The sequence below is a fragment of the Trachypithecus francoisi genome, unplaced genomic scaffold, assembly GCF_009764315.1.
Source record: "Trachypithecus francoisi isolate TF-2019V2 unplaced genomic scaffold, Tfra_2.0 Lachesis_group15, whole genome shotgun sequence".
NCBI classification, from domain to species: Eukaryota; Metazoa; Chordata; class Mammalia; order Primates; family Cercopithecidae; genus Trachypithecus; species Trachypithecus francoisi.
The window spans coordinates 16,043,601-16,066,382 of NW_022681460.1; the positions used below are offsets into that span (position 1 = coordinate 16,043,601).

At 39.7% G+C, this 22,782-nt stretch overlaps 1 protein-coding gene and 1 pseudogene across 4 annotated transcripts in view; one reads left to right on the forward strand and one right to left on the reverse strand.

The window, feature by feature from the left end:
- Positions 1–2,878, reverse strand: part of LOC117096966 — a 37,792-nt pseudogene extending 34,914 nt beyond the window's left edge.
- The window catches only part of DSE (dermatan sulfate epimerase), a 71,246-nt gene continuing 50,036 nt past the window's right edge, over positions 1,573–22,782 (forward strand). For 2 of the 4 annotated variants that reach the window (XM_033234363.1, XM_033234366.1), the window contains exon 1: positions 1,731–2,286. The gene's annotated coding sequence lies outside the window, so the exon portion shown is untranslated. Of the gene's footprint in view, positions 1,692–1,730; positions 2,287–22,782 lie in introns of those variants that run through there. The other 2 variants (XM_033234364.1, XM_033234365.1) reach the window with 2 other exon arrangements.

The window sequence follows — 22,782 nt, forward strand, 5'->3', positions numbered from 1 at the left end:
GGTGTATCCTATAGATTCCAGAGAGCAGAATAGCAGATCTGTTGAGACTTAGTGTAATGGGGTGGGCGGGGCGGGGGAGGGGTGTGCTTTGCACAAAGTGAATGTCATCCAGAGGCCAATTCACAGGTCACTCAAAAGCAAAATTGTGGGGGGTGTGAGGGTAAAGGGGAGAAAATGACAGTGAGTACTGCCTCCTTTGAAGAATTCTCAATCCTGTTTGTACACTGTGATCATCTGGGAAGAGATTTTAAAATGCAGATTCTGATGCTTAGACCCTAACCTCAGAGATTCTGATTTGTTGTTCTTGGGTGGGGGTTCCCATTGGAAAGAATTTATTATAGCTCCCCTGCTGATTCTAAAGTTCTAGGTTGGAGAATCACTGAACTAGACTACTACTAGCTGAGAGGTTAAGTAAATTAAACCAGATGTTTTTTCTAAAGTCTCTTTCAAATTTGAGAAGATAAATGGAAATTAACACAGATTACATAGTACAGCTAGACACTTTCACAATTTATTCTAATAATTTCATTAGTATACGTAAATCTCTTAGCACAGTGACCGTCTGATATGGTGTAGTAAACTCTCAAAAAACATTAGCTATTTTTATTGTATCCTCTCCATAACTGTTCAAACGAGGTATTATATCGTTACACTACAGATGAGGAAACTGAGGCTCTGATGTTAGTTTTCCAAGGCCCACAGTAGTAAAAGCAAAGTTTGGATTTGAACCAAAAATTAATTCCAGTTTCCAGAGTCCTCTTCTCTCCTCCACAGGCCTTCCCTAAAGTATCAAGTTTATGCAAATTAGTGATTTACCTGAGCGAACATTTAAAAAATTTAATAGTACCACTTCCTCTTGGCCTGTTTGTAAGGGGTTCCTCTTAAATACAATTTCTGAAAAAGAGAAGCATAAACTGAGACATCCCCATTTTTTCCTTATTTGGCCAAATAGAAGTGAGAAACTCTGAGGTCAGGGGAATTGGATGGAGGTACCCTTCAGAACTCATGGAGGAAAGCACTGCTCCCAGGAAAGTATCTCCCATTCTAATGAATAGGTAAATATCCTACAAATCTTTCACTTCGGTACAGTCTAGATCTGGTAGGTTACATGAACACACTGGGTGGAGTTGGAGGGTGGGGGAAGTATTCCTGAGGTAATGGCCCTGATCATACCTGTCATCTCCTTGGGGCCAGGTTGGACCTGGCTGAGTGTGTTTGAGCCCAGTGGCTGATTTTTGGAAAACAGGAAGACTCTTCTCCAAGAGGCTGTGACTACCAAGGTTGCAAATGCTCCACCTGAACTTGGGTGCGTGAGCGATCTCTCTCGACCCCTCTCTCACACACACACACCACTGCGTAAGATAAATTTCCGTTTGTAAGCTGCCTACATTAAATGCTTTGGTCCTGACCTTCTATGATTAAAATCTGTTCCGTTTGCAGGGTTCGGTGCACTTGGATTTAGTGCATTTTGTTGGTAAAGTAAAAAAGAGAACTGCTTCTCTATAGGCGATCCCCCTCCAAACCCCGCCCCCCCACCCCCCCAACTAACTTATCTTTGAGAAGAGAGTAAAACCGAATTCGAGAGAAAAGAGGCAGTAACTAACTATTCGGGAGGAGCAGACTGCAGTGGGCACCAGCCCGGGTAGTAAGATTCTTAACGTCTTCCTCGCTTTCCTCTCCCAGAGTTGTGTGTAAGCATCAGCTCCTCCCCCTGGGCCTCCAAAAGTTACCTTTCTTTTGGGTGTGATTCTCGAACCTGAAGCGTTTGAGTCCTAAGAAACTAGAACAAGTTAGAGCCAAAGAGGCCTGGCGGGCAGGGGTGCGGGTGGAGTCCGGGCCGGGTGGCGTGGAAGGCCGAGCACAGCTGCGAGCGGCGAGTCCCGGGAGAGGAGGAGCGGGAGAAAGCGGGGCGGGCCTGCGGTCGGGGTTCGGCCGGGGGAGGGGGTCCCCGTTTCCCCCTCCTCATCCTCGCCTCCTCGGGCTCTGGTGACGTTGCGGTTTCCTCCCCCCTCCAGCGGAGCCTCAGCGCCCGCCGCGTCCCTCCCTCCGCCCCTTTCGCCCACACCTACCCGCCCGCGCCGGCCCGGCTCTCAGTAGCGCCGCCCGAGGCTGCAGCAGCGCATCCCGGGGCGCGGCGCCCACCAGCACCCATGGCGCGGCGGTGGCGCGGAGGGCTCGGTTCGGAAAGGGCCGGGAGCCCGGGCGCCCTGGTGTGAGGAGGGCCGGGAGCTGGCTCTGGAGGCTGCGGAGGCGACGCCGGAAAGAACGAAGCCTCGGCGGGGAGCGGTAAGCGGAGGGGCGCGCAAGGGGCGAGCTGGGGCGCGCGGCGCAACTTTCTTCTGGAGTTTGGGGCGGGTAGCCTGCGGGGCTGGCCCGGCACGGGCCGGAGACGGAGAGCCACGTCCCCGGCTGAGAGTGAAGCGCCGCGGGCTGCGCGCCCGGGCCCGGCTCGGCTGGGCTCCGAGAGAGCGCCTGACGCGTGAAGACTGAGCCACGGACTTCTCCAGCGGCTGAGCAGCCTCGAGGGGCAGCTTTTTGCCCCTCCCCACCCCCTTGAACGCCGAGCACTGAGCCGGGAACGCGATGAGAACCTGGAGATCGCATTCCGTGCGTCGGATCAGGCCGGCCCAGCCGCGATTTCCTCGACGGTCCACGGGGCCTCGACTTCACTCTGCGGGGTTGGGTGGCACACCCTCGCGTCCTCCTTTCCCTCCGTACCCCAGCCATTTGGGGGTTGGGGAGGTGGCGGTGGCGTGTGTGCCGATCCTGGCGCTGGCAGCCCTACTTTGCGGCTGCGGAAGCCGGGGAAGAGCTTCCCAAGCCTCTCCCAGACGCTGGATTCCAGCGTTCCTTGGCTCCGCCGGCACTCGGAGAAATTGTTAGTAAACCTCATCCCCGAGGCAGTCCCGGGGAGAGGAGGGGGCGGGGGCTTGACTCACGGACTGGGAAGCTCTGAAAGTGATGCCACATTGGCTCAAGATCTGTCGGGGCTGGAATCTGAGCTAAGTTTGTGACCTGAGAACTTCTTCGTTTTCATCGCTCCTTTAAGGCAGCAGCCTCCTCTTAAGCTGGCTGGCATTCAGATGGAAACCGAAGCCTTTGATTAAAATCAGGATGGTGAACCTCACTTACCTGAAATTCTTTAGGTCAGGCAATGACGCGTTTAGTTCTAGGAATCTTCGTGTAATAAAGTTTTTTTTAAAAAAAGTTTTCGTTGGTCATGGTTTAGAAAGTCATGGTTTAGCATTGTTAAATGTGTGAAAGATCTTCTCACTTATACGTATTTTCAGTATTTTTCACATTATGGAATTTAAACTTTCAGTAATTCTCTCAAGTTTTTAAAAAATTTCTCAATGATAATCTCTATGTGAAAGTGATATACAATATTGTGTAGCGTATTCTAACTATATTGCTAAATGGGATCACAAAAAACCTCATGTGCATGGAAGAAAATATAGGATTATCTGAGTATTTGTTTCATGCAAATACTTAGATTTCTGTATTGTGACCTCTTCCTTTGACGGTCACGATACAGATACAAGTTCTTTTTTGAAGTATGTTGGTAAGGACTGTTCTAGTAAAAATGGAGAAGATAACAGATTGAATTTGATGTCTCCATCACCTAGTGACCCCTCTGGGTTCAGCAAAAAGTACAAGATAGTGCTGGTTACCTATATTACATACAGAGGTATATGAGATCAGCCTTAGCTCTCTTCGAGCTACTAATGCAGAACCTGAGAAACATCAATTAGCAGCACTTCCCAAGTTTGAACTTGGGAAGAGTTAGTTTTCATTGACATGTATATGATGTCAGTATCAGTTTTTATGAAGTTTTTGTTAAATAAAAACACTGGCCTACAAAGTACGTTTTGACAAATTAAAAAATACTGAAAGTACAGTCACCAAGTAAAGGGGAATTCTAAAAAAAAAAAAAAAAGGCTGGCTCGGTGGCTCACACCTGTAATCCCAGCGCTTTGGGAGGCCTAGGGCGGATCAGGAGGTCAGGAGTTAGAGACCAGCCTGGCCCATATGGGGAAACCTGTCTCTACTAAAAATACAAAAAAACAAAAAAAACCAAAAAAAACTTGGCATCGTGGTGCACGCCTGTAGTACCAGTTACTTGGGAGGCTGAGGCGGAAGAATCTTTTGAACCCGGGAGGCAGAGGTTGCAGTGAGCCACTTCTCTCCAGCCTGAGCGACAGAACGAGACTCTGTCTCAAAAAAAAAAAAAAATGCATGAATGAATGAAAACAAAAGAAAAGAAACTTTGACCAAGAGATACTTTGATAACAGTATAGGCAGTTGCCATGATGGGTTTATTAGGTTCCATTCTCCATCGTGCTAGATAGAGGCTGGCCCTCCTTCTGATCTTGGGGACCTATTGAAAAAGCACTGGGTGAGACATCAGCTAGATTTGCTATATGAAATCAGGACCATCTTAGTGACTAATGTTTGTGTGTACATCTGCTTTAGGATTTACGAAATTAGTTCGGAAACAACCTAATACAGTTCCTTTCAATGAGATTTTATGCGCTCTCCGGTTCAATATCTGGCAGAATTGCCCTGAGAGGACCCGGTGGTCATCCACGAAATGAAGCTCTTAACTTCACAGATGCTTCCCAGTGCCTCGTTGTAAAGAGTCTCTTTTTAATTTCTGAAAAAGTGCTTTAAGATCATTGATGAAAGTACATTTTGCAATTAATAAAATATTTATACATTTCTTAATGTTATTTGTGATAGAATATTTTGGTATTTATTTATACTTGCCTTGGATCACACTGTGTTGCATGATTTTCACTCAATAGTATGATTTCAATAAATAATTGTAGAGAAAAAAAGAAAAAATATTTAAATTTGGGTCTTAGTATATTGGTAATCTTTGTTTTCAAAAAGGAACTCCCAAAAGACTAGCATTTTGTGGTTGTAGCATATATTAAATATTACAAAACCTGAAACTTTCAAAGGATTTTTACGTTTACTGATTGTGTTGCTTACTTCTGCCATGTGTAGGCAAGCTCCAGCCTGTTGAGGGTGTGGATTCCAGATCCTCTTTCAGAAGAAACTCCCAAAAGACTAGCATTTTATGTTTGTAGCATATATTAAATATTATGCAACCATTATCATACTGGAATCCTAAATATAGTAAATAATTATCCTTTTTCACCACCCACTGCCCCTTCCCGAAATAAAAAAAGAGAAATACTGTTATTGACTGGGATGTGTTTGTGGCAGGCCTTTGAGGAGAGCCAGAATCTATGGTAGAGGGAACTTCATTATAGTGGATATTATTATTCTGTTTTCTGAGTGGGGCTGGATCTTTACTATTCTCAAGGAGTGGGTAGGGTACCTGAAGAGATTCAGTGACATAACCCTACTAAAAGAATGTGTCTGAGAAGAGGATAGGACAGTTCTTAAATGCTTACTCCATTTTCTATTGTTTATAACAGAATTCTTGAATCTGGATAGCTTATAAAGAAAAGGAATTTATTTCTTACAGTTATGGAGCCTAAGTCCAAGGTTGAGGGGCTGCATCTGGGGAGAGCTTTCTTGCTGGTGGGGACTCTATATAGAGTTCCGAGGTGATGCAGGGCATCACATGGTGAGAGGGTTGTTCATGCTAGCTCAGGTTTCTCTTCCTGTGAAACTATCAGTCTCATTCCCGTGATTACCCATGAATCCATTAACCTATTAATCCATGAATGGGTTAATCATGAGGACAGAGGCTCATGACCCAGTCGCCTCTAGGTCCTACCTTTCAGTACTGCCACATCCACATTGGAGGTGAAGTTTTAACATGAGTTTTAGAGGTGGCAATTATGCAAACCACAGCAAATATATTAAAGTTTTCTCATGGGATTATGTTATCTTCCCCTATAGTGATTGCTAGAATAAAACTCTCTAGGAGCACCAAATTACCAGCAAATGTTTGAGTGACACAGCAAAATTCTTTATACCTCAAGTTGGTGCCCACATGGCAATAAGGCAAGTTATATATAAGCCCAGAGTACTGAAAAGAAAGATTATTTTCCTATGAAATTCATAGGGTGAATTAGAATGGGAAGTAGAGATTAAAATCCCAAACTCTTGAAGTGTACTGATTGATGCTACCATTTGATGATAACAGTAATTAAGAATGTATGTTTCACAAAGTCTTCTCAACTCGAATGCCCCATTCTAATAGGAAATGTGCTTTTAAAATTTAAACTGTTCATTAAGTGGATAATATTTTTAATTGAAATAATTTCTCTTCAAAGAGAAATCTTTCTTCCTATCTACTTGGGAGTCTGAGATGGGAGGATCACTTGAGCCCAGGAGTTTGAGGCTGCAGTGAGCTATGGTCACACCACTGCACTCCAGCCTGGGCAACGAGCAAGATCCTGCCTCAGTCTTTTTTATGTGTATGGTAAGTAAATGTATCCCAAATTCCTATCATCTCACTTTAGTGTTTCACAACTTCTAGTTATGTATAGAAGAGTGGCTTGATTAGTTGATGGTGAAGTCTTGCAGAATAGAATCAAATTAGAATGAGAAATAGAAAGTATTGTGCATAGGATAGAGTGACCATTACTGTTAATAAACTCTTGCTTATAAATTCATATGCATTTAGATAATTGCGGTAAAGGAAAATCCCTCAACATACAGCTACATAAATACTTGCATTTTGAAATTGCCTAGTACTTTTAACTTTTTTTTCAAAGAATTCAAATATTTTAATATTTTAGCCTAGTAGAAATGGACAGTGATATAGAGCTAGTGTCTTACCCTCACTTTAGGGGTGTGGAAATGGAAATACTAAAGGTAAAAGACTTGTCTTTCATTTTCAGATCATTAGTGGTATACCTTAAATAGAAGATTAACTTAAATTACACATTTAATTCTACTTTTATCCTTTGTGACTTCAAATTCATATTATTAAAGACTCTAACATTTTATTTTCCTATTGTCTACTTTATTATCCCTTTTACTACTCACTACTTCCCATGAACCATCAGCTCCCTAAAATGCTTATGTGCTTCCTAGACTAATGTCACTGGCTATTTACAGAGCCCCTTTCTGCAGCCCCCTCCTCTTCCACTTCTCTCTATCTCTTCTCATGCCTTCTAAGGATTCCACTGTGGGGCCACTTCTAATTCCTGCAGAGCCCTGGGCTGATTGCTCAGTTCTCATTAGCTGGCTTCAGGATTTTTACCTTTACCGATTGTGTTGCTTACTTCTGCCATGTGTAGGCAAGCTCCAGCCTGTTGAGGGTGTGGATTCCAGATCCTCTTTCAGATGCCCAGAAGAGTAGAAACCTGCTGGAGGAAAAGTGTTCAGAGAGCCTGTTAGAGATTACAAAGAAGAAGGGAATGATTTTAATTTGGAAAGAAAAGAAAAGATTATTGAGGCTGTTTATTTCTTGAATGGAGTAGTTCAGTCTTTAATTCAGAATAACATATGAATTTTAATGTGTATTGATTACCACTGGATTTCCTTCTCCAACTCCCTTGGAATATTTCGTAAACATGATTTTGGTAGCATTGTCATCAAATGTTAGTAAACAAGTCCTGAAAGAACAAAATTTGCCTTTCAGTAATATGTAGAAGCTATGAACAATACTGACAAATAAGCATAATTTGCTTTGGCATTTTATATTTGGGAATAGTTATACCTATTAGGTAAGTGTAGTTTTGTTAGAGAAAATGTAACAAAAGACATATAGGCAGTTGGTTTTCAATTACATATATGTAACATATCCATTGTAGGTTATTTATGCTCATCTGCTTTGTCCAAGACAGAGTCAGAAAGAGTTTGCAACTGAATATGTGTGTCTGCATGCCAACCCCCACCTTTTGAGTTTTATTTCTAGACTTAATAGTTTCTCTCCTCTCTTGTTAGTGTGAACAATAGCAGAATAATCATATCGAAATCCACAGTGTGTGTTTAAATTAGCATTCATGCTCTTTTAGTAGAAATTGAAAAGGTATACAGTCAGTTTAAGAAGCTGTCCTTTAAATCTTTCCATTTGAAATATTAATAGAGTTGTAAAGTTGTGTTTGTTGCTTAAATCAGGGCTTTTGCATTTTTTCTCATGTGTAATACCAAACTTAGCTACTAAATAATAGGCATTTAATGCATGCAAACATTATACGGCAACAAAGTTGAATCAGCATTTCCTAACTCTTAAAAAGGAATTTGTAAAGGAAATAGGCTCACCAAGCTTGTGGGTCTGTAATGTTTTTCTTGATGAAGTACGAAGGCAGTATATCAGCCTTATTGTTGCTGTCAAATGGCTGTTGCAAGACAAATGATGTTTGTTAGCAATTCCTGAAGTAGGTAGCAACATTAGTGTTGTGTAAGTTTTTTTTTTTGTAAAATGTGGTAATCTGCAGATGAAGTCATGAATCCATATACGTTGCTCATTTAAAGAAATAACTGACTAGAAATGGACACTTGTTTACAGATTAGTCCTTTAGACTGGGGTAGTGAAAGGGATTTCTAGAATTTTTCAGTTTTAGAAATGAGAAATGACAGTTTCTGTCAGTGAGAAAATTGCCTCAGTGACAAATACTCAGGAATTTCATGATAGAAATCAGTAAGTCATTTAAAAATACTTGATGCCAAGGTGCACTCAATATCCGACACGGTGTAGAGCAGTAGTGAAGACCAAGGTACCCAGCTGCAATACAACCTTTTTTACCTTCTAGACAGTCTGACTAAACTTTTATTCTTGAAGCTGTGCTATTTTTGTCATTTTAATACATTTCAGGACAGACTATATCCAATGGATTTCTAGAATTTCACAAATTCTGGGGGAAAATCTTCTCTTGGGGCCTTTGCAGTTTGATGATATCATTCCAGGTGGTATGAATGGGGGCAGGCTCACCAACCCCATGGATAATTAGGCTTGGGCCAGCTGGATTTTGGAATCACCTGCAGTGTTTACATTTCTCCCAAGGAGGGTAGGGACCTGTCAGGAAGGAAAAAAGTAGCCTGAAAGGGAATGTTGAACAGCTGTTTTCCATCTTCCCTGAAGAAAAGGAGGGGAAATTAACTTAAGGCAAGCATCAAGAAGGATTTATGGTAAATACAGAGAAGTTTTTCTGAATGCTTTTATCCTTTAGGATGGATTTCTGAAGAAGACCTTTGAATTCTTCTGTGTTTAGAAAAGTTTAAATGGGGTTGTCTTGAAGGGATGTTAAATTTATCTTATGGGGTTCTAATTTATGATTTCTACTCATTTGAAGTTGAAAATCTTAGCAATTAGAAATGATTTAAATATGTGAATATAGAAGAAAAGATTTTAATGCTTTACATAAAAGATGCCTTTACATTTTCTACTTGGTATTTTTATAGGAACAAAGTATTTATTGAATGGTTAAATATTGATCATATATAAGATCAATCTTTCATTCAGGTAAACATTGCAAAACTCCTCCATTCCCTGCTTAATCTGTTTTCTCCCAAACAGGTCATTTTTCCTCCATATTTCTCTTTTTTATTTTTAAATTTTTTAAAGAAACAATTAACAATAAACATTATCTACATTCCAGGTATACAACCTGATTAGTTGATATTCATATGCATAATGTAATGATTGTCACAATCAAATTAATTAACACATCCATCACCACCTTACTGTACCTTAAGTCCCCATCCACATTTCTTTTTTATTCTAGATAATCTTGTTTTTTTAAGTCTTGTCTTTTACCTTTCTCTACAGCATTTTCTGTGGTTGAAACCAGACTGGTAGTGAGAGGGAAAGGATCTCAGTGGTTGCATGAATGTAGGGGGAATTCATCAGTCATGTGATTAAAATATGGATGTTGCCCATGTCAGAAAGAACCTGGAAACTTCTGTCATACCATGCTTCTTGTTGCAGTGTTTATGGTTAAAAACAATAATGGTGTTTTTATAAATATAATGCTAACTTTATTTTATTTTGTTAGGAAGATGCAATCTCCAGCAGAATTGATCCCATGGTTTTAGGCCTGTGGTTCTATTTTTTTCTCAATATTAAAATTAGGCTTATTGAAATTAAGATAGAAGTATCTTAAAAGCAAGTTAATATTGATACAGCATAAGGTGTTGGAAAATGCACTCTAAGCTGATAATGGGTCAGTGGCTTGGGGGATGCCAAGAAATGTAGCTCAGCAAAGTTAATGTCTTAGGCATTTGGAGTTCTGTTTCAGATTAGTCTTATAGACTGTAGTTTTAAAGTAATTTCAAAATACTTTTCAAAATTACCTTTCTCAAAAGAAACTGATTCTTGGGAGCACTGAAAACCTCCAAAGTTATCTTAGGTAAGAATGTCTTTTGCAGGCCCATTTAGTTTCCAGATTACTTCTTGTTCTCTTCCTCCTCTATCTTCACCTTAATTCTTCCGTAAGTTAGAGCTTTTGGTTTTAATGAGAACCCGGGAGAAATAGGGAGCAAAATAGGAATTGATCTATTGCTTTTGTGTAAGTTCAGTTTATTCCTTCTTAAACTATTGCGTGAAAATTTAAGATCCACCTTTTTTTCTAAGGAAACAAGGATTGTTCAGGGTGGATTCATCCCATTATCTGTGTGCTTTGTTCCAGTCCCAAGATATTCACCATTGAAATTTTTAGATTTCATGTGGCTTGCATAGAATTATTCTGTATAAAATTTAAATTAAGAAATGTCATTTGAGTGTCTGCTATGGTAACTTTAAAAGGTGAATTTCACCTCAACTTGTTAAATTTCATCTGCACATTTCAGATTGTTGGACCACTTCCAATATCTCTTTCTTAAGAAAGGTTATATATGGCAGTATTTAGACTACAAATTGCCATAAAATGATAAACCCTGCACATGAGGAAGTGGAGTTAGTGGTGTTAGGGTGTTTATATTACAGATCCTTCTTTGTGTGCTTACACCTTTTTTTCTTGTTGGTGAAGCCACTGATGTTTGGTTCAGTGATTGCAGGTTTTAGAAAAGATAAGTCTGTGTTACTTGAGAATGAATGCTTTGATATATAACTTTTCCCAATGTACTTTTGAACTTGGAGAGTCAGATAAAAGGACATTTTACTTTAGTGATAGAAATACCGAAAGGATTTAGTCATTGAGTAATTCTTTGCCAGGTACTTCTGTGTTTGAGGGGATGTCTAGGTGGAGGGAAGAGGGGAAGGCATGCAAAATAAATATAACGTAGTTTCCAGCCTTGAGGAGCTGTAAAATCTGGTTGGAGAAGAATAACTGAATATGAAACTTTGTGAGAACAATTAGGTGCCGAATGGACAAAGATGCAGTAGGGTTGCAGGAAGGAAGAGGTTCCCAGGGCGGAAGAGGGGGAATGAATTGGGTCCCCGAGGATTTTATACAAAAAAGAGGAAAGGAGAAAGCGCTACAAGCAGATCAGCCAGCAGAGCAAAGGCACAAGAAGACGAGCAAGCAGATATGGAGCGGCTGCCAGGTCAAGGAGAACTTCAGGGAAAAGTCATGGGAATTCACATATCTCCGCCGATGACATTCTCTTTTTCTCCTTCTTTTCTTTGTATATTCTTTATTATATTCCACAAGCGTGTTTGACACTACAAGAAAGAGCAAGTCTCAGACGCTGCCTCCCAGCAGCTTGTATCTGAGTTGGTAATCAAATCCTTTTTGGATCCAGAGAGGACTGAAACAATAGATGTGAGACAGGAAGATAATGTGTATATTCACGTAACTCAGTATGCACATAGTTAGTACTAAGTGTATAGTAGAGACAGTGAAATCTGTACACATTTTTACCGACCCCTTTTTAATGCCCAATTCAGATACTACCTCCTCAGTGCATCCTTCCTTCTTCACCTCTGCCAGAAGTGTTAGCTCTTCTGTAAATTTCAAGTGTACTTTGTCATTCTTATGCAAATTTCATTTTATTTTAGTGTTTGTATAAATATTTCTTCTATCACTTTATAAGATGATATAAGCACCTTCATGGCTGGCACCGTCCCTGAATTCTCAAAAGAATATTGAACAGTGCATACATGGGTTCCCTGGGGAGATTGCTTATGGATGGAGTTGCCAAGAAGGCTTCATTAAAGAGTATTGTGTTCTTTGAATGAGAAAAGTACCACGTTGGGTGTGAAGCAGATAAGAGAAAGTAACATAGGGAATAAAGGAATGAAATCTGAGTGATGCTCAAGCAAAGATGTGCAGGTAAGTCTGAAGGGGGAGTTTATGTAGAGAGGAAATGAGGGATGAGATTGAGAAGATAGGCCAGAGCTAGATCGTGAAAGCTCTTGAACAAGAGTGTTGCTCATTTTGCTGAGGGAAATACAGGCTCCTGAGTAGGGAAATGATATGACAATGGTGACTTTATGATTTGTAAAGATAGTTATTTCCTGGGTAATTTGATCAGACTGCCTGCATTTATGTCTTGGCTTCTTCACATCTATGGGACCTTGGGTAGTTTAATTATTCTGTGCCTCAGGTTCCATCACCTCAAAAGGTGAAGATACAAATTATACAAGTAACTGCATTATGGGGCTGTGGTAAGGATTAAATTAGTCAATCTACATGAAATATGTAGCATAGTTCTTGGCATTTGGCAAGCACAATAAAGGCACTGTATTGTTCATTGGTATAGATACTATAAGAATTACAGTGCTTTAGAAATCAGAAAATTCTAGAGCTAGGACTCTATTAGTTATCTGCTATAACAAAGTACTGCAAACAAGGTGGCTTAAACAATAAGAGTTTATTGTCTCACAGTGGTGGAGGCTAGAAATCTAAAATCTAAAATCTGTCAGCAGACTGTTTCCTTCTGAGGCTATGAAGGAGAACCTGCACTAAGCCTTTTACCAAGTTTCTGGTGACATCTCACAATCTTTGGCATGCTCATCTTGTAGATGCTTCACTCCAATCTCTATTTTCATCTTCACATGGCATTCTGTGTGTGTGTGTGTGTGTGTGTGTGTGTGTCTCCAAATTTCCACTCTTTTTAAAGACACTGGTCATATTGGTCTGCCCTATTCCAATATGACCTTATCTTAACTAATTAAATCTGCGTGACCCTCTTTCCAAATAAGGTCCCATTTAGAGGTTTGGGGGTTAGGACTTCAACATACGAATTTTTGTGGAACAAAATTTAACCTATAACAGAATGTAAGTCAGATCTCTCAAGCCTACCATAACGTGGCCATGGTATGCCAAAAGGATTGTAGAAAAGAGGAGGAATCTGTAGGTTTGTATGATAATCAGTTAATGAGCTTGTTTTCTCTTCTGTCTCCTTTCTGCCTGGGCTTACACATTCCCTACGTAGCCACATTAATGGACATGCCATAAAGGGCTCTGGGATTTTGCTGTGCCCCCTGTTTCCTGAAAGGATATTTTGTTTTATTCCTTCTTTCCAGCATGACATTCCCTGTGACTTATTTCTGTCTAGGAATAGGGATAAGGATATTAAGATAAATGAGACATTATACCATATGCTTTCTGTCTTCTCTCTAAATTTGGATATGTCACTGTCCAAATGTATAGGTGACAAAGGAAGAACTGAATGCTTGTGGAAAGGGGCAAAACTCTTGAAGTATCAATGGTAAGGATTTTACTGAGGAATCAGTTGCAGATGATAAGTGAGTAGGTATGCAGCTGTGTGGCAAGAGAGAAATTGATGCCCCCGCTACCCCCAGGCTTATGGTAGGAATTAAGGTAAGTGAACAAATAAGATCAAGGTTCCTTAAGTCACTGAGAAAGTTAGAAATGTCCCCAGAGCAATAGAAATTACCAGTGAAGGTTTAAAAGAGTGCATGGACAAATGGTGATTTCAAATGATAAACGTGCTGGGAGAGTCACACCTCGAGTCATTTGGAGAACTAGGCTGTCTCAGGAATTGAAGAGACTGTCTCCGTGTTGCTTGTGAATAGGTAGGATGTGAGGTGGCCTGCATGGGAGAGAGCACAACTGGAGACAAGTTGTTGAAAGACTCAGTTATTTCATAAAATCTGTCATTTGGAAGGATCTTAAGTGTTCCCCAACCCCACCCTATTTAAATTCTGAATCACCTGACAGGTGATCATCTAGTTTCCACATCCATTTAGGGCTAGGCAGAAGAAGAGAGTTTGAAAAATAAGCTTAGTACAAAAGGGAGATTTTTTTTCCAGCATGGACAAAGAGGAATTCCATTAGGTTTGATCAGAAGAGAAGTGGCTAGGGGGAATCTGGCTGTGAATAGATATGGAGTAAACATGGGTAGGGTGGGTATGAAAGTTTGGGTAGAGAAGTATGCAAGCGAAAGAGAAGTATGTGCCTAGATTAGGAGATGCCAAGAATGAGGCAAACACTCTCAGAGCAGGATGCTAAGACAGAATGAAATAAGGATAACTTATTCACCCAGATGAGGATATAGACTCCACATTAAACGTTCATGAACTTGTACGTGCACACAGACATGGGCATTAAATACCTGGCCATATTTCAGGCCCTCAGTTGGAGTTTTTAATTTTTTTAAATAATCATACCTATTAAGCACCTTTCATATGACAGTCATTGCTCCGGGCACCTTGCTCATATCATCATTCATCTTTCTTACAGTCCTGGGACATAGATATTTCTATCCCCAATTTACAGATGTGGAACTGAGTTGGAATATTTCTGCAGGAGCATGTTATTTGTCCTGTGTATCCATGGCCATCAATTCAGAAATGATTATCTTGCTCTACATAGTATATGTAGTCTCCAGCAGTCTACTAGAGCTTTGCTTTTCCTCAGAAATTATTTCCTGACTAGTAACATTTCATAGACTTAAATATACACCATAGTAATTTTTTTTTTAGGAAAAATTAATAGTAATGGTATAGATGTAGAAGAAATTATAGAGAGTATTCTTTTGAATTATCTAGATAAAAGTTAATAGTACAGAAAGATTTTTTAAATTTGCAAACAGTAACACTAATCAAGTCCTTATACCAAACCATTAAATAATAATTACAATCCTTGGGAATGTGATTAGATATGGGGACATGAGGGAATCACTTTAAATTTCAAAACAGGGCAACCTAAATAAAAGTCAGCACAGAAACCATCATTCAGCAGAAAGGAAGGTTTGGCTGGTCTGGACATGGATAGACTAGGTGCCTAATCCCATGCAAGATGGGCCGAAAATTTTGAGGTGGCATTTAGAAAAAGACCCAGAGAGGACTCATGAAAACTATCCTTGGAATGTCAGGAAATAACAAGAGACATTCAGGCAGTGGACTGCGATTAGAGGCATGTTAATTAGGCATGCTAATAATGGGATGGCAAGAAAGTTGGGGGTAAAGCAAGCCACCTAGCAGCCTGAGGACTTAATGGGAGCTTTGTACCTTGGGGGAGGCTGGGAAGGCACTGGCCATGATCACAGCTCTCAGTAAACTCTGTGATAATCACTCAGAGTAACTTTCAGAGTTTAAACATTGTAATATATTTATCTCCATATGATTTGTCTTCCTACACAAATTTTTATTGTTTCTTTTCATGTAATTATATTTATGTAGCTGTAAAACTATATGTTTAGTTATCTCTGAGGATTTAAAAGTTTACATCTTGACACAGTTAAATTTATCCAATTAATATATATTTTTTAAGTGTTTACTAAATGCAAGGTACACTTTCACGTGCTGGAGATCTAGCAGAAAGCAAAGTGCCTTCCTGAAGCTTACATTCTAGATGGGAGAGCCAAGCACACAAAATAAATAAGTAAATTATATAGTAGATTAGAAGATCATAAGTGCCATGAAGAAAAATAAAACCCAGGAGGGAATTAGAAAATGGTGATGGTTGGACGTGGTAATGATGTCATTTAAATAAGGTAGTCATTGCAGACCTCACTGAGAAAGTGATATTTGAGCAAAAACCTAAGGCGGGTGAGGGAGCAAGCCACATGGATATCCTAGGGTAAGCATTCAAGGCAGAGGGAACAGATATACAGGCGCTGGGGAGGGAGCACACCTCGTGTGTACAGGAATAATAAAGAGGCCAGTGTGACTGGAGCAGAGAGAGAGACTGGACAGTCAGATGTGAAAGCAGAGAGGCAGTATGGCCAGACTGCTTAGTGCCTTGAGAGCAATGCTTAGGACTTTGATGCTTATCTGAATGAGGTGGGAAGCCATTAGAGTGTTTTAAATAGAGCAGTGACATACTCTGAATTAGGATTGAACAGGATCCCTCTGGCTCCTATGTGGAGAATTACTTTAGGGAGGTAAGAGTGAAGGCAGGTAGACAAATTTGGAGACTGTTGCAGGGAAGACATGTTGTGGCTGTATGGTGGTGGTGAAAGTGGCTGGATTCTGGACGGATTTGGAGTACAGCCAACATAATATGCTGATAGTTTGGATATGGAGAGTGAAATAGGGAAGGGAGAAAAGGAGGGGGTGGGGTTGAGTCCCAGTTACTGGCAGGATTGGTTGCCAGTAACTGAGATGGGGAAGTCTAAGAAGGCAGTGCCTACGTCTTTGGGTTCACTGTATCTGTGTATCATTGTTTTACAAACCAAGTCTGTGGTATTCTGAGTTATGATTCATAGGAGGACATTTGAAAAGTATGCCGGAATTTTAATGACAAATAACTCACAGGTTTTCATCGTGAGACAAAAGTGAGAATCAAAATAAGTACATATAAAAATGTTTGGAAATGTTAAAGACAGCAAAAAAATAAATAAATAAATTTTATCACTGATGAATAGTTGAAGTCTGGAAAAATGAGAAATGCTTGTATATAAGTAAAGAATGTAAAAGAACTTCATGCGTAGTAAGAAAAGCACCACTCCATATATACTTATCCAATATATGCAATTTTTATTTTAATCAAATATACTGCAGTTACAGGTTTAATGCCCATACATTACTTTCCCATGAACTTCCTTTTAGCCCTTTGCTTACCATCCATATATTTCATTTTTGGAATATTCCCAAAGCCTTTAAAAAAATGTGTCAGTCCAGTATATTCTACCTTGTCCTTTGCTTCAACAGCAACATTCTTAGTCATTTTTCTGGGTGTAAGTCAGAGAAAAATAGCAAAAGTTGACTAAAGAGAAAGATGTGGTGAAAGTATCACATTTTCTTTTATAATGGGACAAAGTATTATGGCAAGCCACTCATCATTCTAACAGGAACTCAGATGATTTAACTAAAAAGAAGGAAAAGGGCATATGGATGGGGAAGCAGTCCCCAAGACCATTATCAGTCTTGGCAGTTCACTAGAAGGACTTACAGCATTTGTTACCATCTGGTTATGCTTTAACACAGCCAAAGGATACAGATTAAACTTACCGAAGGGCAAAGGTACATGGGACAAAGCTCAGGAGAAAACAGGCATAAGCTTCCAGGTGTCCACTCCTACTGGAGTTGTACTCACAGCAACAATGTGTGCCAACACATGCAAAGCATTGCTAGCCAGGGAAGCTCACCTGAGCCTTGGTGTCCTGGGCTTGTATTGTAGTTCAGTTGTGTGACTGACTTCAGCTACTCAGACTCTAGCCTCTCCAGAGCAAAGATAGGAGTTTATCATAAATCACCTAGGTAACTAAACTGTTACTGCCAAGTAACCCAAGGCCTCGAGTGTATAAAAAACTCTTTATCAGGCAGAATATTCCAAGGGCTTGTCTCTCATGAGCTGGTAAAGGGCCAGTCCTGAAGACTTCTCTTGGGAATGTGTATGATTTGAGCAACTCAGGTCTGCTAATATAACCCTTTCCCATATAACATAGTAGATCCTTGAACATTGTATTAGTGCTTCTTAGAAGCATTATTACTATTAGAGAGTACACTTATAGTACCTTATCCTAGAAGATATGATATAAGGACATACGAAAAATACAATAATGTCAAAAAGGGTTTAGCTAAATTCATAAATGAGTGAACCAGATTAGATTACATAAGTGAGGTTAGTAGTACTTTTTTTGTGGGGCACTTCCCCTAAAAATCTATCATCAATGTCATGACTTATCCATAGGAGTTTGCAGACAAAGGGCTAGAGGAATGGAGAAACTAACCCCAAAGTGTATGTGATATTTATTGGATTCAGGAAAGAAGTCAAAGGGAGGAAAGTTACCCTGGAGGTTGATGTTGAATTCTGGAACAGTCTCAGGAATCTGTTGAAAAACTGCAGAGTAATGAAACAGTACTTAGGAAAAAAAGCATGACTTTGGTGAGAAAATTGGAAGTGGAAGGAAAAGGACAGGGAAGAAATGAAGATGACTTCCAAATAATTGGTTTGAGGATATGTAGTGAAGAAGTTAAGAAAGTTCTGATTGGAAGAATTTAGTTTTAGATGTATAAATGAGCACCTTAGCAGGTTACGAGGAAAGAGGTGGGAGTGAGCAAACGACCAGGTGTGGCCATGCAGCCATATTCTTGCGGGAAGTCCCAGGATTGAGACACTGCAGGGCAGCTCCCAGGGAGAAAGGAAGTGAAGCATAATGGCTAAAATCTGGACTGATTCAGACACACCTGAAGTCAAAAATAAACCTGACCACTCATTGAACAATGCTTGGTAAGTTATTTCACCGTTCTAAATCTCAGTTTCCTCATCTATTTCCAACAAAATTACCCATAAAATAATTTTGAAGATTAAATATGATAGTGAAATACACATTCTTTGTACAGTAAAAGCAGTAAAAATTTTCTGGGAAGAAAGCATAAGAAGGATTTTCCACAGAGGTATTAAGAGAAGCAGGAGAATATGGTATCCCAGAAACTAACTTCCCAAAGTGTCAGGGAAGAGGAAGAGTGTGGTGTATTATCCTAGGTGGTGAGATTCTGGAGAGTGAGCACTAGGAAAGGGATACTGGGTTTTTCTAACGGGAATTTGAAAAAGGGCTTGGCCTGAGCAGCTTTAATTAGTGTATTGGGGTTCTGCAGAGAAACAGAACCAGTAGATTCATGTCTACACCTACATCTATTTATCTATCTATATGTAGAATTGGCTAGATTATGGGAATTGGCCATTATGGGAATTGGCTCATGCAATTATGGAGGCTGAGAGGTCCCACCATCTGCCATCTGCAGTCTGGAGATCCAAGAAAGCAGGTGGAATCGGTCCAGCCCGAATGTGAAGGCCTGAGAACTAGGAACACTGTTGGTGTAAATCCCAGCCAAAGGACAGGAGAAGACCAATGTTCCAGCCCCAGCAGTTAGGCAGACAGAAATTTTTCCCTCTCTTTTTGTTCTATTTGGGCTCACCCACATTGGGAGGGCAGTCTGCTCTACTCAGTTGAGTCTCCTCTGGAAACAGCCTCATAGACACATCCAGACATGATGTTTGACCAACTATTTGTGTACCCTATGATTCTGTCAGGTTGACACGTAAAATTAACCGTCACAACTGGTAAGAAAATAAGTCACATATGTACAAATCAAAGGGGGAGAATGGGTCATACAGAATTAAAGATATTTAGTCTACAGATTCAAGGAGTTACATTGCCAGTTGAAAGATAATACACATTGGGATTTGTGGAAAGTGGAAAATGTATTTTGATTAAACATCAAAATTTTAAAAACTTATATTTAAGTTTTATAAGTAATTTTTTTCATCTGTTGCATTTCATCAGTACTTATATTTCTGCATTTAGACTCTTTCATGGCTGTGTAAACATGTTTTTATCAGTATGGTGAATCAGTTAGCTTTATCTATACATAGACTTTGGTTGATGAAGAAGTAGATTGGTAATTGCTTTTTTCCTCAGATCTGTTTGGTTACTTGGAATATTTAGCCTGAAAGTTACAAATGTGCAGTTGAGCAGGAAGAAGAAGAAACCTTTTGGCATCAAATACTCTATATTTCTCAAAGTATTTGATATTTATAGTCTCCTGAAGAGACTGCAAGGTTGAGAATAAACAATGCATTGTACATATTTTTAAAATAGCATTCTCTGAGTGATAGTTTTGTGAGCGTTTCCTCCTGGGGTCATGGTGCACTTCCTCTCAGTTGGACTGACCTCGATGTTCTCATTGAGAAGATGATGATGGCTGCTACTATTTATTGAGCACTTTCTAAATCCTAGGCACCATTTTAATGCTTTACGTATATCAGCTAATTTAAGCTTCACAGAAACCCTATGAGGGAGGTACTATTATTTTATCCATTTTACAGAGGAGGAAACAGGAACGTAGGTAAGGATGTGATGATGCTAGGATTCAAACCCAGGAAGTCTGGCTTCAGTTTGCACCCTCAACCACTGATAGTGTTTTGAGATGAATGATAACTAGCTTTTTTTTTTTTTTTTAACACTTATTATGAAGTGGTGAGGGCTTTATAGGTGCTACCTCATTTAATCTCCCAACCAGTCAGTGAGACAAATAGCATTTTATTTTAAATGAAGAAATAGGTTTAGATAGCTTGTCCAAAGTCATACAGTGACAAACAACTGTGACCTCATGCCAGCCCTCTTAACCATCTCACCAGTCTGCCTTCAGGAATCTACTGCAGGAAGAAAAATTTTACTTTGGTTTTCAGGAGCATTTTGTGGTTTAGTTTAACTATTATTTGAAACTGTATAGCTGTTGGCTTCATTATTTTTATTCATCCTCTTTTCTATACTTTATTTTTTTAGTCAGTAATGCCACAAAAGTTTTCATGGTTAAAGCTATCGCCGAGAGAGCCATAGCTTGTCCTTCAGACTCTTACAGAAAATCTTTTACTCTTCAGAGAAACTTTTTAAAAAAACATTGCAAATTTTCTTTAGTGGCCAAGTTCAGTAGGTTAAATAAATTCCTTTGGACTAAGGAGACTGACTATTCATGTTTATTTTCAGGCAGAGTAATACAGTACTACAGTTTAAAAAAAAAAAAAATACCTCAGAGACATCATTTTCTTATATTTTTATTCTATAGTTATTTAGGGAAGGCATAGATTTTCTTGCCCACTTTGTATGTTCAATGCCTAACATAGTTCTGGGATTTAATTTTTTTTTTTTTTTTTGAGACAGGGTCTAACCCTGTCACCCAGACTGGAGTGCAGTGGGGCGATCTCGGCTCACTGCAACTTCCGCCTCCCAGCCTCGAGCTATCCTCTCACCTCAGCCTCCCAAGTAGCTGGGACCTCAGGTATACGCCAAAATGCCCAAATAATTTTTGTATTTTTTTGTAGAGACAGGGTTTAACCATGTTGCCCAGGCTGGTCTCTAACTCCTGGGCTCAAGCACTCCAGTTGCCTCAGCCTCCCAACTGCTGGGATAACAGGCATGAGTCGCTGTGCCTGGCCCATAATTCCTGGATTTAATAGCTTTTCAATACATAGTAGAATTGATTGGTATTTCTAAGAAATTCTTATCCCCAACTTGGGTAAGGAACTGATATTCTAATACTGGATCACAATGCACTGCAAAGCATAACAGGCAAAAATTACTATTTTTTAAGTGATTCAGCATAAAAAAATACACTTAATTATGCTCAATATTAACTTATTAAAATAATATCAAAATAAAAAATTCTGAAAATACTTTGATAGTGTATTCTAAAACCATCATTAAAATCAACTAAAATTGTAATAAAGGAATATTAATCAGAAGATTTTTAATTGTTAGACTGCTAGATAAACTAGAATTTATTTATAGCTTATCTTAGAAAGTATAACCATTTCATTATCTCTTTTGGCCTTTCTGTAAGCAAAATTGGATGCCCCAGTAGTCTCATAAGTGACTTTTGTACACTCGTATCTCTACCTTAGTTTCCCTTTTCTCCATGAAAATAATACAGATTTTACTTTTTTTCTACATATGAAATGATAGCCACGCTCTGAAACGCTAGATACTAATGGTTTGCAGTTTAGTAGTAACATGCACCAGGCTAACCTCTACCGCTAAATTATGAATTTAGTTTGATAGCCACTACATTTCTCACTCAGGTGGTCTCTGGTGGATGGGGGAGAAGCCTTCAGACTTGACATCAGAAAATGTTTGTGAGCATTTTAAACATATTTTACATGAATTATTCTAATATAAGGAAGTTATACAATTATCATCCACTGGTATAACAAATAAAGTGGGCTTCACATTAATGAAAAAATGTAGTATCTTCATGAAAGCCTTTCAGGGGACAATGATAGAAATGTTCCTTGACTGTACAGAGCTGAAGTTAATAAAAGCCTGACCTAAAGTTTTTTTTAATGTTGTATTTGAAGGCAATGAACACCATTATTATACATGGTGTAGTTTTGCTGTGTGGCCTCAGGTTTCTAATTACTCCTTCAGCAGCGTGTGCAAATTCTTGGAGGGTCCATATACTATCATTTCATATTGTGAATTTTTGTTTGGACATTACCTTTTAGGGAGCAAAAGTATTCTTGATTTTGATTAAGAGCCTTTGGTTTTGGCTGGGCGCGGTGGCTCAAGCCTGTAATCCTAGCACTTTGGGAGGCTGACGTGGGTGGATCACGAGGTCAGGAGATCAAGGCCATCCTGGCTAACACAGTGAAACCCCATCTCTACTAAAAATACAAAAAATTTGCCGGACATGGTGGCGGCGCCTGTAGTCCCAACTACTCAGGAGGCTGAGGCAGGAGAATGGCCTGAACCCGGGAGGCGGAGCTTGCAGTGAGCTGAGATTGCTCCACTGCACTCCAGCCCAGGCGACAGAGCGAGACTCCGTATCAAAAAAAAAAACAGAGCTCTCGGTTTTAAGATTTTTTCCTTTTTGTCTGAGTCCACAGGCTTTACACATCAGGGAGTATAATTTTAGGGAATGATTGTGCAGTACCAAAGCCATAGGTTTTCTTAGGATTTGACATATTTAAGAATAAGGTTAGATTTATTTCACTACAGAAATTTACCAAGGACATGTAAGATTTTATTTTGGTATTGAGGAAACATTCTTCAAAAAAT